Below are 16,458 nucleotides of genomic sequence, written 5' to 3'. Positions count from 1 at the left end.
AGATCATGCTCCATCTGCCTCACTGCATGTCCTCTTTGGGACCACTCTGGAACAAATGCCTTCATCGCTAATGTGAACTGTGGCTACCTTTCTTTGCAAAGCCCCCTGACACTCTCCTCCCGGCCTGGCCTTCAGGCGAAGCTCCTGCTAATGCGGGGCTTGGGTTTCATCCGAGCACTCCCTGGAAGGGACTGGCTCCTGGGCTGGGCTGGGCAAGGAGGTTTCTCCAGTGGCCTTTCTGTCCCCTGGCCCTTGCCTCCCAATTTCTGGAAGCTTCATCTAGAGGAGTCATGTCCCTCCTTTCCCTACTGCCCAAATGACACACCTCGTGGAGGCTGGCAGCCCACGGAGGCCCTTACCCTCTCCCTGAAAGACGACTCAAGACCCCACGAAGGCTCAGGGCAAGGACCTGGCTTGAGGCAGGTTTGGGGGTCTATGCACGCGAGGCTCTGTATGTTGGGGGTCTTGTGGTGGTGCATTCATAATCTGGGGGGAGGCAAGTATTTGTTCAGGTCTCACTTTGTTCTCAAACCCTGAGGTGGAAACGGCGTGTCCTGCCTGCCCTCTCCCAGGCGTGTGCACGCACGTCCGCGTGTGGTCAGTGTTTTCCCGACAGCCGCAGGCTTTGAGCCCGGCCACACTGTCACTCCGTCAACCAAGGCAGGCATGCCGCTGCCCCTGCCTCCCCTGGACGCTGCAGCCTGGGCCAGTTTGCCTGAGGAAGGCCCTTTCTCAGTCCTTCCAGGGCAGTGAACAGCTTTATGGGTTGTTTTCCCAAAGCAGGAAACTAGCTCGGTGACTGGACGCCCTACCCCCGCAGTTCTCTTTCCTCCCCCAGTGAGTGACCCAATCCTGGCACCAGGTGTGGGCACCAGGGGCTATTTCTGCTTGGCCAGCAGGCCCCTGGTGGCAGAAGCCTAGGACAGGTGCCACAGGCCAGCCCTGCCCGATGCACCCCTTCAGGCCCCTTCGCATGTGGAGATCTGAGGCCCGGCAAGGAGACGCCGCAGCTCCTGGTGCGCGGCCGCTGGCGGGGTCAAGGCTGGACCAGCTTCGGCCTCACACAACATCCACATCAGGCGCCTCCCCTGAGCTGAGTGATCGGAGTGCCTCCCCAGCAGCCCAAGAGATGCCATCAGTCCCGTTCCGCAGATGAGGCAAGAGGCCCTGAGGAGAAACAGCACTTGCCAGAGTCTACACATCGGAGAACGCTGCCATTTAAACCTGCTTCCCGGACCAGCAAGGCTGTGAGCAAACCAAAGAAACTCCACCGATTTCATGACCCAGTTTACAAGGGCCTGGGGCTGGAAGGAATGTCCTGCCGGTGCAGACGGGCTGGGGGAGGGGAGGGCAGGGTCCTAGCCCTAATGCAGGACACACCGCGCACGCAGCAGGCTTGCGCCAGGGGCTGGGCAGGCCTTGTTCCCTCGTGGCCACCCTAGGTGGGGGCTGCTATGATCCACACAGCTAGAAGAGGATACGGAAGTTCAGACTGGCTAAGGGATGGGCCCAAGGTCACATAGCAGGCCACGGGCAGAACTGCCACTTGAAACCAAGTCTGTCGGACTCCCCCGGTCCTTACTGCCTTGGAAGAGTGAATGAATGAATGAATTCTGGCCCAGAGGTTTGGCTCTGGCTGCTGGGTCCTCCCCCCACCCCGGCCCCGCTTCTGGTCTGGGGATAAGCAGACATTACCCATTCATCATTGGACGAGAAGCAGCCAGATCGCAGGCCAGAGTCATGGGGGCCTGGGAGCCATAGGGGATGAGCCACAGATGGTGTCTGGTTTCCGGGCTGGTCCTACTTCCCCTCCCCACTCCCGAAGCCACACATGCTGCTCAGATTCCTCAGCTTCAGGACCAGTAGGAGCCTGTCTTCTCTAAGACATGGGACCATGACCAGCCCCGTCCTTCCAGGGCCTCTTCACAGGGTGGGCACGAATCCCGATCTGCTGCTCCCCGCCCAAAGCTCCCCAGGACAAGGCCCATGGTCCTGCACGAGGCATTCCAAGTTCTGCCCAGCCAGCATGGGCCTGCCCTCCTGCATTTCCCAACTCCTCCACCCCACCCGAGGCCCCTGAGCAGAGGGCCCTCCCCTTCCCAACCACACACCCCTGTGGGGTTCCTTGGACTGTCACAGGCAAAGTCGCACACATACATCAGGACCAGATCCTGGGTCCTGCTCAGGCTTGACGCTTCCTTTGGGGTCCTGGGCAAGTCCCGCCTGGGCTGTCTCCCTCCATAGAGAAGAAACAGACCCCGAAGAGTGGGCATGTGGCCGCAGTTGGGCAGTACCCAGGCTCCCCCTCCCCCATCTGCTGGTGTCCGCACAGTGGGGTTCTTCCTGAAGCCCACCGTTTGGGCACCAACTGCTTCCTAGGTCACCCCCTCTTCCTCCTCTGTGGGCCTTCTGAGCAGGAGCCCATCTCTGCGGTCATCTCTAAACCGTCAGTGTCTCGCCCGGGGCCTGGCGGGGGGAGCCGACTGCATACACTTCTGATCAGTCAGGGGTAGAGGGCCAGTGGTTCCTCCCCTGAGCCTGGAGCCCCAAGCAAGGAATGCGCACCCTCATGTTGCAGGGTTCCCATGGTCTCAGCTCGGGCAGAAATCCAGTCATTCAAAACACACCTCCCCTCCCACTGCACGGCTGGCCAGAGCCTTTTTTATTTTATTTTTTTAAAGATTTTATTTATTTATTTGACAGAGAGAGACACAGCTAGAGACGGAACACAAGTGGGAGAGGAAGAAGCAGGCTTCCTGCGGAGCAGGGAGCCCAATGTGGGGCTTGATCCCAGGACCCTGGGATCGTGACCTGAGCTGAAGGCAGACGCTTAACGACTGAGCCACCCAGGCGCCCCTCCCAGAGCCTTTTTTAAAACTGAGAAGGTTCCTAAGCACCTTTTATCTCCTCCTGCTCGGATAATAAAACTCAATTCTGGAAGAAAAAAAATACAGGAGCTGTAAACATCTCATCTTTCAGGTAAAGGAGCAACGAGGCCATGGGTTTTTGTCTGGGAAGGTGTCTGGCTCCAGGACCCGGTGAAGGCCATGCTTCATCCCACCCACTTGGAAGAGGAAGATACCCAGCACTTCCTCTGTGCCAAGGAGTTAAACGCAGTGCCTCGGCACACCCCTGCTGGGATGTCTGCCATGACCCCATTTTACAGAAAAAGAAACCGAGGCACAGATAAGTGACCCACCAAGCCCCTGGCTCTAGTAGATGATAAGCCCTGTGTTTGAACCCAGATCTAACTCTCTCCAAAGTCTGGGTTTTAATCTCATGTGCTTGGGGCAAGCCTCGGAGACTGGAGCCGGAGGAAGCTGGGATCTCACCTGCTAGGAGCTTCAGACCCTTTAGGCAGTCCCAGCCATGCCAAGGACCCCTACCCCTCAGATAAATGAACTCATTCTCTCCTCAAGGCCTTAGCAGACTCTACTCCCCCTCCCCGGAATGAAGTGCCTCCAGGCAAACCTGGCTCCTCCTTCAGAGGCCAACCTGGGGGACCTCCTCCACGAGGTCTTCCTGGACAACCCCTGTCAGTGACTCCCTGGCTCCACAGTGTTTGTTCCCGTGTTGTCACTGCCTGCTCGTGTTTTTCTCTCCCCAGCTGGAGATTTCCTTGAAGGTAGAGACCAAACCACTCAGCTCTGTGGCCCCAGCAGGCCACAAAGGGAGGGCCAGGTAGAAGGCTGCTGACCCAGTCTGTAAACACCAGAGGCCGGGAAGGAGAAGCCTGGGAGCCCCCAGGCCAGCTCATTCAGGGGCCACAGGGAATGGGCAGTTTCAGGGAGAAATTCCTCTACCCCCATATCCCGACTCAGACCATGGCTACAGCCCTGACAACCAGTAACGGAAGGAGGAAAGCCAGTGGAACAGCCCCAGCTTCAGTGTTGGTAAAAAGTTCGCCCCAGGCCCCAGGAGGATGGAAGACCATAAGGGGATAGCTACTCCTGGTGGGAGAATCTTCCGTGGAGAACTCGCTGCTCAGACATCAGAAACGAGCCCAGGCAGCTAAAATTCATCCCAGAGGCGGGGAAAAAATTGCCTTTTCTGCTTCCCTCATAACCTCAGGAGTTCTGGCAAAGCCCGTGATCACTCAGTGTGAAACCCATTGTTGGCAATGGCCCGCACCGCCCCCCCCCCCGGGCAGCGACAAATGTCATGCCAGGCTGACGGCGCTGACCCGCTAGCAACCCCCACCAGGCAGATGATCGAGGGGGCAGCGGCGGCAGAGGCTCAGCCAGGTCAGGTGCCCCAGGAGCCCAGGCTCCAGAAGCTTCTCTCGCCGGCCTCCCTGCCACTTGCCGGGCAGAGCCTCGGGGCAGAGGTGGCGGCAGGAAAGAGTGAGGGATTCCCCGCAGCCGGAGGCAGGACAAAGGCCAGTACCTTGCAAAGTGGCTCCTGAGAGGCTCGGGAGAAGGGCTGCTCAGCTCGGGGTAGAGGGTGGATGTGCAGCGCAGGGGCCTCTGGGGACCTGGGTGGCCTCCGTGTGCCAGGGCGGCTGAAGGAAGAGGGGCCGGCCCTGTCTCGGTACGGGACTTCCCCTGCCCAAGACTCCCATCCCCAGTCACTGCCAGAAGGAAACTCCCCCACCACGCGCTGCCCCAAAAATAGCTCCACCGTCACCTCTGTGGTGACTGGAACTTGTCACAGCCACCAGGGAGCCCTATGCTCACCAGGGACGGGAATCTGATGGCAGCAGCCACCGGTCTAGGAGAAAACATAGGTGTGCCCCACACCAGCAGGATTGGAACGCCATCAGAATCCACTCTGGGGGGCGCCTGGGTGGCTCAGTTGGTTAAGCAACTGCCTTCGGCTCGGGTCATGATCCTGGAGTCCCGGGATCGAGTCCCGCATCGGACTCCCTGCTCAGTGGGGAGTCTGCTTCTCCCTCTGACCCTACCCCCTCTTGTGCACTGTCACTCTCTCTCTCTCAAATAAATAAATAAAATCTTTTAAAAAATAATAAAAAAAGAATCCACTCTGGGGTCGCCCAGTCCTGCTCCCCCATTCTACCTTCCAGGAAACTGAGGCTGGAGGATTAGAGACTTGCTAGGGCCATGAGCACAGCCATGGCAGCATCTGGCCGGGACCCAGCCTCCTTAACCCATCCCATACCCCACGCTGCTCAGGCAAAGGGGTTTGCCATTCAGGCGCTTTATGAACCGCTCACCCCCAACCCAGAAGCAGGTACCCTGACAGCAGATGGCAGGATTAAGCCAGCCTGGGCTTCAGGAGCGACACAGTGTCCTTCCTGTGTCCCTTGTACTCCATCCCTGCCCATCCCTACTGGGGCCCCAGCAAATGCTAAGAAGTATAAAAGTTCTTGCTGTCCCTTTAAAAGCCTAACCCTTTCTAGTCTCTTCCGTTGTAAGCTGAGCCAGAGATATTTGTTGCCTGACAGATGAGAGCTGTGGAAGGCAGCGGCAGTGGGTTCGAGTCCTGGCTCTGCCATGTCCCAGCTCCTGAGCCCCGTGTTACCACCCTGGGCTGCTAGTCGGGGCTGTGACATCACATGAATCAAAAGTATGTAGCCGTGGGCCTGGCACATAACGGACACCCAACCAATGGAGTTGCTGCTGATTATTATTACATCCTCATTCAGGCCCCATACTCTCCCAACAAGACCACAGATCCAGGAACTAGGACTCAGGGTCTTCCTACCTTCCCTTCCTTCCATAGGTCTTCCCAGCTGCTCTCTGTGCAGGGCCTGGGCTGATGGCCGCTAACCCTGAGATGACTCAGACAAAAACTCCCTTGCTCTTCTTACCTCCCCAGGAGAGAACCCCCGAACACAGAGACAGATCCAGAAACCAGAAAAGAACATGAAACGTGCCCGCAGGAAAAGGACTGACGGATTCTCACTTTGGGCCAGGCAAGGTCCCGGACAGCTTCTTACAACAGGTAGAGGCTGAGGTGGCCTATGTGGATGGGCAGGTTTAGGAGCAGAGGGGAATGGAACTCTGGCGGACGACACAGCGGGATCAAAGCCGGGGAGGCCCTCAGACCTGCGCACGCATGGGAGGAAGTCGGGAAGGCTCCAGGCTGGCCCTAGCCCTCGGTCTGCGAAAAGCAGTCCTGTGGCCAACACCTGCCTCCTTCTCCAAAACAAGAGCCACCTCTACCCTAGGCGAACAGCCCCCTCCCCTCGGTGCCCCATCTGCAGCCCGAGCGCTGGGACTGACACAGGCATATGGCAGCTGAGGCCCCAGAGGACACACCGAGCCAGATCCTGGCACCGCGGCTCGGCCACCTGCCAGCATACCTTCCCCGCCGCCCGGGGCCAACTGTCAGGCATATGCCAGGTGCTGGCCCCCTGGGTGGCCGCCGCTGGGCCCAGGCCAGCCTTCCCGGGGCCTGCGGGGTGGACTCCCCACCCAGGCCCTGGTGCATGCGGCACGCCTCGAGGACAGTCCTTCATGACCCAGCTAGGTGGGTGTCATCAGCCTTGACTCACAGAGGAAGCTCCCGACCGGCCGGGTCAGGCCTCCGAGTTGGGTGCCTTCTGTCTAAACCTTGTTTTTCTTCTGCTTCTGGGCTCCTGCCTGCTGGAGAGGAATTCTCTTCAGGGCAGAGACCTGCCTCTAGGGACTCGTGCGCTCCTGCCCCTCGGGACGCAGCACAGCACCCAGGGAAAACAGATACAGGCCGGGCGAGCCAACCCCAGGGAGCCTTCCACTTCCTCCTGGGCCTGAGAGGGGGCAAGAAACTTCCAGAAGTCTAAGTCGGCTCTGGTCAGCCTCCACGCCCTCCAGCACTCCCGGTCACTGCCCGGCTGTCTGCCCCAGACGTGGACAAGAGGGCAGAGTGGTGCAGAGGGCCACGGACAGGCATCCCCACCCCTCCGTCCACTGCAGGGCCCTTGGGGCCTCCTGAACCAGCACGCGCCTCCAGCACCATGTCCACGAGGCCGAGCTCCACTTCTGCAGCCAGTCCTGCCCCCTGGAGCAGAGTGACTGGCCAGCAGGCAAGCACAGCTTCTGGGGCCCCCACCAGGGCGGTGCCTGTATCTTCCTGCGTTGTGTCCCCTCAGGACCCTCACGGACCCAAGCAGGGCCTGGGAAGTGCAAGGCCACTTGTAACTGCTGCAGGATTTCTGCTCTGAGCTGTGGCGGGTGGTGTGGTGGCTGGGGGTGGGGGGGAGGTCCTCAGGGCCCCTCAGGGACTCTCACAGGACCGCGTGACCCTGGGGAAATCAGAGCGCGTGTCTGGACCTCAGTTTCCCCACCTACAGCATAGTGGGTCGGCACCACAGTCCGGGGGCGGGGAGGGCGGCTCTTTCTGCGCTGACCTTTTGTAGGAGACTGACGGAGAACTTGCTGGTGCCCCGCAGCTGAGCTCAGGGATCCCGTATCTAATCATGTGCGCATTCCTGGGAAGAAAACCAGATCTTCTGGGTCTAGAATTACAGAGGGGACACTCTGTCTGGCTTTAGAAGACTTTCAGAAGCCCCCTGAACACCGCCCGCCCCCTTCACAACAAGCCACAGCACATGGGGGCGTGGCTCAGAGGCCTCCCCGGCTCCCAGACAGGAACCGCCGAGGTGACGTATGTGTGTGGGGGTCCCGCAGAGAGTACCCCCTACGTGCCGGGGCCTGGGCCAGATCCCTCAGGAGTGTTGGCAGCTTGGGCACTCATCAAGCAACACTGCGAGGCAGACAGTGCGTCCATCTGACAGTTGAGGAGACTGAGGCTCAGAGGCCTGTGACTTGCTGGAGGAGTCCCAGCTGGAGGAAGGCGGCCCCTGGATGAAAACACAGGCCCGAGTCCTCGCTTACCTGGACATCCTCTGCAGTGCACATACCGGGTTCCTGCCCTCGGGGAAAAAGCACATGTGGTGGAGGAGGGGGGACCAGAGCAAAGTGCTTCTCTGTGTTGCAAAATCACAGAAGGTGCCATTGCTTCTAACTTGAGTTAATCAAGGGGGCTTCGGGGAGGTGGTGGCTCCGGGTCCGCCTGGGACCAGACGGCCAGGCAGTACAGAGGTGGAAGCAGCCCAGCACAGGCTCTGGAAAGAGCCCAAAGTTCAAGTCCTGCATTGCCTCTGCCGGACCACACGAGCTCAGGCCAGTCCCGAAGTCACCTCTTTGCTGTTCCCTCTTCTGTAAACAGGGGGCCAGGTAGGACCCGCCTCTTAGGATTGTTAGGCGGGGACTTGCAGGCAAAATACCAGCCCAGGACTATCAGGACCCAGGTACACACAAGAGCTCAATGATTACCATTATCATCGTAAAAACAGTGCTCATTCAACAGCAACTATTTCTGGCAGCCCACTCTACAGACCGACTGTTCACAATAAGGCCGGGGGACCCCCGTCTCAGGGCCAACCAGGCCCTTGGGCCCGTCGATGTGGCAGGGAGGCACCCATGGCCTCTGGGGGATCCCCCCTTTCAGAAGGGTGGGAGAGGCCACACTGGCCTCCGCTGCATTCTCTCAGAAGCTGGGAAGTGATGGCAAAGCATTTCACCAAGTCACCAGGACGATGAACCTGAGCCGTCCCCCTCCCCCAGCTGTCTCAATAAAATAAATCTTGGCCCGCGGCTGGCGAGAGACCCTATATATTTACGTGACGATCGTGCCTCATGATCACAGGGCTCGTGGTTCCAGCAGGCTGCGTGTGGCAGGGACGCCAGCGGTCCTAGGAGGCTCACTATTTTCTGGCGACTTTTATTGTCCGTTATATCCCGGCGTTTACAGGGCTCCGCTCCAGGCCTGGCAGGAATATTGCACACGGTGGGACTGGCAGGCCTTAATCTTCCAGGCGCCGTACCGCATGGGTATCTGCAGGTCTCATCCGTCCTGCCCAAGTCTCTGTGTGACACGGAGAACCCAAGAACGCTCCAGGGACGCCAGGGGGACAGGGCTGGGGATGTGTCCGGAGGCACACGTTTCCCCACCAAGCCATTTGCCTGGTTCCAGTCTGCTGTCCCGGGCCGGGGCCACGGCGTTAGCCTTGGGCTTGCAAAGGGTTGGCGGCGGGTGGGGGTGCGGGTGTGGGGTGGGGGGGAGGTGAGGGGGTGGGGGCGCTGCACGGGAGCCGTTACTGGCTCAGAGGGCCGCTTACTACATTCTCAGGGATTTTGTGAGACAGTTGGTATCACTTTGGTTGCTTGAAATCAAAAAACGGGAGGAAGATTTACACCATGGAATTTGGCAAATACTACAAGTCAGGGCTTTGGACAAGTCCCTCCCTCCACCTCCTCCCAGGGAACCGTTTGTTAAAGACTTACCAGCATCCCCGGGGAGGGGGGACCCAGTGGGCCACTGGGGGACACGTGAACATGAGAGTCAGGTGTGAATCCTAACTTCCTCAACCACTGGCCATGTGACCTTAGGTAAGTTCACATTTTGAGCCTCGGTTTTCTTATCTGTAAAATGGGGACATACCTAAATTCCCAAGGCCATTGTGAGGCTCAGAGCACCTTACGGAAAATTCCCTGTGTGGGGCTTGATATGCATCAGGTGCTTCACAAATACTAACTTTTGTCACCTACTCATTCAACACTCACTTGCCCCCGCGCTCCCCCCCCCCCCCCGGGCCCCAGCTCGCATGGGCCAACACCTACTCTGTGCCTGACACTATCTGAGAGAAAGGAACACATAAATGTCCCAGCAGGTGACAAATACCAAGTTCTTCCCATCTGGACAGTTCTTGAATGTCTGTAGAGGGGTTTAGACCTATACGATCTCATGAAGCCACATGACAACTTTCAGGCGCGGGCAGAGCAGCATTTTTGAGATGGGGGCTCAGGGTGGGCATTACTTATCCAAGGCCCCTGTCAGGGGCTAGCAAGGTAGGGCTCAGCCCTGAATCCCTTACCTCCTGCTCTAGGCCCACCATGGCACCCATCTCTGAATTCCCAGGCCCAGGCGGACTGGGCCCCTCATGGTGCCAGGCTGACCTCAGAGTGAGCACACACATAGAGGACAGGAGGACTAGGGGGTGAGGCAACATCATCCAGTCTAGCAGCCTGGCTGGTAGTCCTGGTGCCACAGCCTCCTTGCTCCAGGCCCTCCCCTTTTGGGCCCCAGGCTTCCCCTCAAAAGGCTGGGAGGGCTGTAGTAAGCATACTGTTGGTCCTCATGGGCCAGCATCTGTCTCCGGGCTTCCTGGCTTGGCCAAGTATCCCTCTGTTGTCCACAGCCAGAGAGGACTCAGGCATATCAACACCCCCCGTGCCCCAGCTGGGTCCCAGGTAAGCCAGCGCCTTGTGGATGGGAAGGACGAGGGGAATGAGAAGGGGCAGGACCCCGATCCAGCTATACTGGGCTTGCTATCTCACCCTGCTGGGCAGGGCTCATCCACCCATTTCACAGATGAGGAGAGTTAAGTTCAGAGGGCTGACCCTAGGCTGGTGGCATCCAGGGCCCGTGGCTGGGGTCCCCAGCAGAGATCAGGAAGCCACCAAGCCCCTCAGTTCTGACACCCTGGAGGCCCACAGATGGGATGCTCCTGGCCACCATGGGCTCAGCCCAGAGGGGCTGGGGAGCACTTTGCTGAAATAGGAGAGTGAGAAAACGCAAGCAACTCAGATGATTCAAGTAACCTTCGAAACTAGGAGATGGGCGGAAGTGGGTGGCATTTCTGGTGGATTTCACCTCACTTCCTAGAAGGATGCGTCATCAGCTTTTGCTTAGTCAGTGCTCACACGACTGTCAACCTGGTGGCACCAGGGTGGCACCTCCTGGCTCGCTTGTCCCTGGAGCCCTCACAGGCTGACAGGTGGGGGCCGTCCACCTGTCAAGGGAGGGAACTTTTCCATTTCACAGATGGGGAAACTGAGGCCGGGGAGGGGGGAGCGGGTTGGTTCAGGGACACACAGTAGGGATCTAAGTCTTCAAACTCCTTTACCAAAAGCTTAATTTTTCTATTTGGGGAGACAGGAAAGGAGAAACCCTCTGGAGCTTTAAAAGGAAAAAAAAAAAAAAAAAAAGGGAGAAAAAAGAACTCACAGCCGAACAGAATTGCAGCAAGGCCCCTAGCCAGCCCAAAGAGGTTTCCAAAATTCTGTGCAGTCTGAATTTTTGCAGGCTGAAGGGTCACGCGATTTCCTTTGCAGAAGGCAGAGTTGAAAAAGTCTGACTGAGGGTGAAGGGGGAGGAGGGACATGTCCACGAGACTAGAAGTCATGAGCTTCAGCCTGGCTGCCCCAGTGACTTGCTGGGTGACCACAGACAGATCCTTTGCCCTCTCTGGGCCTCAGTTTACCCTTATTTATTTGCCAAGCCTTGTTCTAATGCACTTAAGTGATGTCAGTCATCTCATTCCTCACAGTACTTTATCATCTCTACTTACAAAAGGGGGAAACTGAGGCATAAGAAGATCAGGCCCGCTGTGCTGGTGGAAGGGCTGGGATCTGGAGCTAGGTGGTGAGTTCCAGAGCCCACACTCCCAACCACAAGGCCCTCCAGCCTGCTGTGTGCTCATCTCCAGCGACCATCCTACTTTCAGGGGCTTTGCATCTGGGGCTTGGCTGCCAGCAGGCCTGTTTCTGGAGACACTGGGCCATCCTCCTCAGTCTCGGCTACCACACTGCGCTGTTGTCTTTTCTGTGACCTCTGACTTCTGTTGGCTCAGCAGCCTTGATAGCCACAGCCTGGGGCCTCGGGAGGCTCCCAGGTCACCGCGGCCATCGACCCACCTCTTTGAGCCTCTCTGGGTGCCGGGAGTCCGAGCGGGAGTGGACGGCCCCACTCTGATGTCCATTTTGGAGTTTTCCACGCAGGTTGGCCTCTGGGACCGCAGGAGGGAGACTGCCATGCAGGCGTCCAAGAAAGAGGGGGAAAAACATCTATTCATAGCCAGACAGAGACCGCTCTGTGGAAACGATGCTACCGACACGACAGGCAGCCCAGCTGTGTAAGAGATTCCCGAAAAGTCTGACCTGGGAACATCCACGTAGAAGGCTCTAAGGCTTGGGTGGCCACCAAGCTTATAAAATATGCCTGCATGCTCAGCTGTGAAATTCCTGAGGGAATAAGGTTCTGACCCAAAACCTGTCTTCCAAAACAAAATGCTTCAGGCAACAGACATTTTTTGGCTTAAGCAAGCAGGCTGCGGATCGGTTTCGCCCCCACCTCTAGAGTAAGGAATACTCATGCCAAGAAGAACAGCCACCGTATCATGTGCCCCTGCCCCAGGCCACACACTGTGCCCAAGACTTGGGTCCACTTGTTCGTTCCCACGAGGAATTACTGTCTCCATTTTGCAGATCAGGAGACTAAGGCTCAGAGAGGTGCAAGTTTGCCCAGCTGGGAGATAACAGATGGGAAGCTTTGAAATCTGGCGCCGGCCTGGAGCATAGAAAGCGGGGGATGGACCCCAGCAGAACCTGCTGTATGCATCCTCAGGAGGAGCCCTGGCCAGACACAAAGTGCAGAGAGAGAGAGCTGTGTGTGTGTGTGGTGGGGCGGCGGGGGCAGGTGCACACATTCTTCCCTCCACCGGCCTGGGGAGAATTCCCACAGAGGGACAGGTGGGGAAGGGTTGGCCTGACTACAGTTAAAATAACCACTGAGGCTGCCTCGGTCCTGCCTTTTCAAAGACACCGGAATCCATTAACTGGGAACGTTGCGCTGAGCACCCAGAAAATCCCCCATGCTCTGTGCTTCTTGTGCTCCGTGCGTATGCTCTGCGCATAGTGTGGCCACTTGGCACACGTATGCTGTTGTTGCCACGCTCCCGCGCTGTTCCTGGGAGCAGGACGAACTCTGAAGCCACTCATTTAAAAGTGCATGTCTCACCAGAGACTTCGGAAAGGCCCCAGGGAACCCACCGGTCCACATCCTATAGCTCAGAGACAGGAAACCGAGGACCGAAGCAGAGAAGTGATGCGTCCAAGGACATTCAATCGTCTGTTCAGTCCATTTTCAAACACTTACTCAGACCAGCCTCTGTCCTCAATGGGGCTCCCCGTGTAGAGACAGGCGTCTCAGAGCAGAACCTACAACCCAGTGTGATCGCTGCTTTGTATGCCCAGGGTGTGGAAACACAGCAAAAGCGATGTGTAAGCTGTCTGGCCCGTCTCGGAACAGGAAGCCGCTCTGAGCAGAGGAGCAGGGCGCGGGCACGCCAGGCAGGGGGTACAGCAGGTGCAGAGGCCTGAAGGCTGGCACACCCAGCAATCACTTGTGGGGCAGAGGCCCAAACGACAGCAGCGGCCTCAGGTCTACGGCAGAGAGGGAGTTTCGCAGCACGATGAGGGGCGGTGAGCGTCTGCACACAGGGCTGGCAAGGGCTGCCAAGCCAGACACCCCTTCCAGTGTTCTTCTACGCACCACTCTGCCTCCCACGGTGCCAACCCCAGGTCTAATTTTACTGAATGCATCATGGGAGGAATCAGGGTCCCAGATGCGGTTCCAAAGCTACCTGCATCGCACTTGACCTCCCCACGCCTGCCCCGGTCAGCTCAGGTAACTGTCGACACACAGAAGGAAGGAAATGCCTATTCCACCTCCTTCTCGAGGGACTACGCTGGAACCCTGTCTCATGAGTGCTGTGAAGTTTACATTCCAGGCTCCAAGATACTCTCTCTTATCTCGCTTGTATTTATTGAGCACCTACTCTGCGCCAGGCTCCGTGCTACACACTGGAAGGATTCACAAAAGCGCGTGACAACCTCTAAGCCCCACAGCCATCCCCTCATCTTTCCGGGCTAGAATCACTACTCGGATTTCACAGGAGGGGAGCCGCGGGGCTCCGAGAGGCCCTGGGACTTGCTTGAGCAAGATCACTGGCTAGGAGGTGTCAGGGCTGGGATGCTAACCCAGAAACATCTGACCTTTTTGCCAAAATAGATAAGGGTCCCTGGAGGAAGAGAAGAGCCTAGATCCTTCCTTCCTGCCACACAGGAAGGCAGCCCTTTATCCACAGAGTAGGCGGACGCTGTGCCGCGGTCCCGCCCAGAACTGCGGGGCCCTGTCGTTACCGGGAGGGGCCACTCCGGGCAGGAGCACAGCCAGGGCTGGTGGCTGGTGTTGAGCACTGAGGGGCTTTGGCTTCTGGGGAGTCCTAGCCGGTGCCACCAAAAGACTAAATGCTGACGGCCTGTCTTTCAAAAGGCTCAAGTGGGCCGATCCCCTCATCTTTGGCACCTGCATTAAAGGAGAGAAACAAGTCTAGGATGCAGAGCAAAGGCTCTGGAGTCAGAGTGTAGGGTGGCTAGGTCACCTCCCCTGAGTCAAACGACCTGGCCCTGGCCGGGGTGACGGCTCTCCCACCCTGGACCTGGGTCCTTGTGTGCATCTGTCTCCTCCAGCAGGAATGTCAGCGGGGACCTTGCGGCCACCAGCAGTCCCTCTTGGGAACTCTGTTTTAACTCAAACAGCTGCAGACACTCCAAAGTACTAACACTTGGCCATGCCTGATGCAGACAGGCCTTCCTCCTCTCCCCCAACCCCCGCCCAGGTCGCTGTCCCCGTGTCCCCACAAAGCTCATGTCTCCTTGGAACCTGGGATTGTGGCCTTATTTGGGAATCGGCTCTCTGCAGATGTAATCAAGTGAAGACGAGATCACCGGGTGACCCGAATCTAATGACTGGTGTCTTCATAAGAAGACAAGACACACGGGGAGAAGGCCATGCGATGACAGAGGCAGAGACTGGAGTCCTGCGTTTACAAACGGAGGGACGCCAAGCCTTGCCGGTGGCCGCCAGAAGCAAAGAAAGAGACGTGAAGCACGCCCTCCCTCAGAGCCTCCAGAAGGAACCGACCCTGCCGACACCTTGATTTTAGACTTGTGGCTCCAGGACTGTGAGAGAATAAACCGCTGTCGTAACCACCCGGTTTGTGGAAACGAACACGCTCCCACCCCACCCCGGGCGTGGCCGGTGCGCACACGCCCCCAGCGCCCCGGGTTCCCCAGGCGCTGCAGGCTTCATCGAAGGCTCCAGGCTCAACTTGTGCTTCTCATGCTGCAGAGGAAGTAAACCAGCGGTTCCCAGGTCTGGAGATTTCACAGGCCTGTAATGTTTCCCCTAAATTCCTAAGATGGATATAAGGCCGCCAACTTTTTCTGGCATCTACAGTAAAATTTCCATCTATTATCACCATCCTGCATAAAAGAGGACACCTGATGTAAGAAAGGCCTGTCCTTAAATTTTCTCATTTCACCATGGACGGGTGAGGGTTTCACATAGCCCTGGGCCTGGCCTGGATCTGGCATTCGGGAACCAGCAAACTCAAGCTACAGTGCTCTGTTGGGTGATTTGGTTTTTTGTTTGTTTGTTTGTTTTCCCCAGTCCTGGCCGAGGAGAAGTGAGGCTGGCCTCCCCCACGCTCCTAGGCGTACGAAAAAGGTTTTCTCCCTCTCAGAAATGTGCCCAGTCTATTCTAGTTAACCTGTGGGTAATTGCAGCTAATCCCCTCCGAGGGCTGGGTGATCTCCCCGCCCCAGGGAGGACGCCTTCCAGGCCACTCAATGAGGGAGGGTCACCAGGAAAAGAAAATACAAGGGAAAAGCAGGGCAAGGAGACAGAAACACAGACCCTTCTCTTGAAAAGGAAACCAAATCGTGAAATGACTCGATGTGCAGACATCACGGGCCAGGTGACTCCGGCTCTCTTCAAAAACACCTCATAAACCCGCGCCCGGCCTTGGAGGGAACGGCCAGATGCCAGGCGCACCCACGAGAAGCCCGTGGCCCTGGGCACATGAAGGTCAGCCCCGCGTCACCCCCACGTCTGCCACGTGGTAACCAGTGAGGTGTGCTGGGAGAGCCGTCCAGGCGACAAAACTCTGCCTGAGCATGAGGAAGGCTCCTTTTCCAGTAACTCAGGAGCGCCGATCCCCCCTCAGAGGAAGCCCCAGACACTGGAGAAACTTTTGCCTGGAGCGCTAGGGTTAATGGCCGTGCCGGGCCGGCCTCGCCGGGACAGTCTCGGGCACCGGGCTGCCAACCTCAGACGGACGGTAAGGTCTGATGCTGTCGCTTTCCGGGCCAGAGTCCATCTCTCCCTCCCTCCCATTCTGTACACTCAGGCCAGGGGCAGGGTGGGCCCCAGTTCTCAGGAAGCCAGGAAACACACTCTTTTCTGGGCGAAAGGCCCAGATTCCTTGAGTAGTCACAGGACACGCTTTTTCAGAGCTGATCCAAAGCCACAGGCGCGGACTAGAAGTTTCTTTGGGCAGTGTGAACCTTCGGGGACACAGACAGGCGCACCTGGAGCTCCGGGCTGAGAGCCGGTCTGTGAGCGAGGCCCCCTGCTGGCACCGGACGGGCCTGGGGCTCTGCCTGCTGCCTCGGTTTCCTCTTCACCCCGTCGTCAGTCATCAGACCTTTCTCGAGAGGCTCACAGAGCCAGGCGCTGTCCGAGGCGCAAGGCAGGGGAGGTCCTGCCCACCCCCCAAAGGTGTCGAGCGGTGGAGAGGTGGATACAGACGTTGGACAGCAATAAGCGCTAGGAGGGCAATGGAGCTGAGCGGGCCGTGCAGATAAGCAGATCCGGCTTCCCACGGTC

General features: G+C 58.0%; 1 protein-coding gene across 2 annotated transcripts in view; it reads right to left on the bottom strand.

Annotated features, from left to right (window-relative positions):
* The window catches only part of NEK6 (NIMA related kinase 6), an 84,753-nt gene that overhangs the window by 50,265 nt on the left and 18,030 nt on the right, over nucleotides 1-16,458 (bottom strand). The window contains exon 1 of one of the 2 annotated variants that reach the window (XM_045883131.3): nucleotides 4,387-4,405. The exons of the other annotated variant lie outside the window; for it this stretch is intronic. The gene's annotated coding sequence lies outside the window, so the exon portion shown is untranslated. Of the gene's footprint in view, nucleotides 1-4,386; nucleotides 4,406-16,458 lie in introns of those variants that run through there. 2 annotated transcript variants of the gene reach the window in all.

This window comes from Mirounga angustirostris, unplaced genomic scaffold (genome assembly GCF_029215605.1).
Source record: "Mirounga angustirostris isolate CCGP_5_RB_7025 unplaced genomic scaffold, mMirAng1.0.hap1 SCAF_15, whole genome shotgun sequence".
In the NCBI taxonomy this organism is placed as follows: domain Eukaryota; kingdom Metazoa; phylum Chordata; class Mammalia; order Carnivora; family Phocidae; genus Mirounga; species Mirounga angustirostris.
The sequence above is the reverse complement of the archived record's forward strand: the minus strand, read 5'-3'. Positions and strand labels throughout refer to the sequence as shown.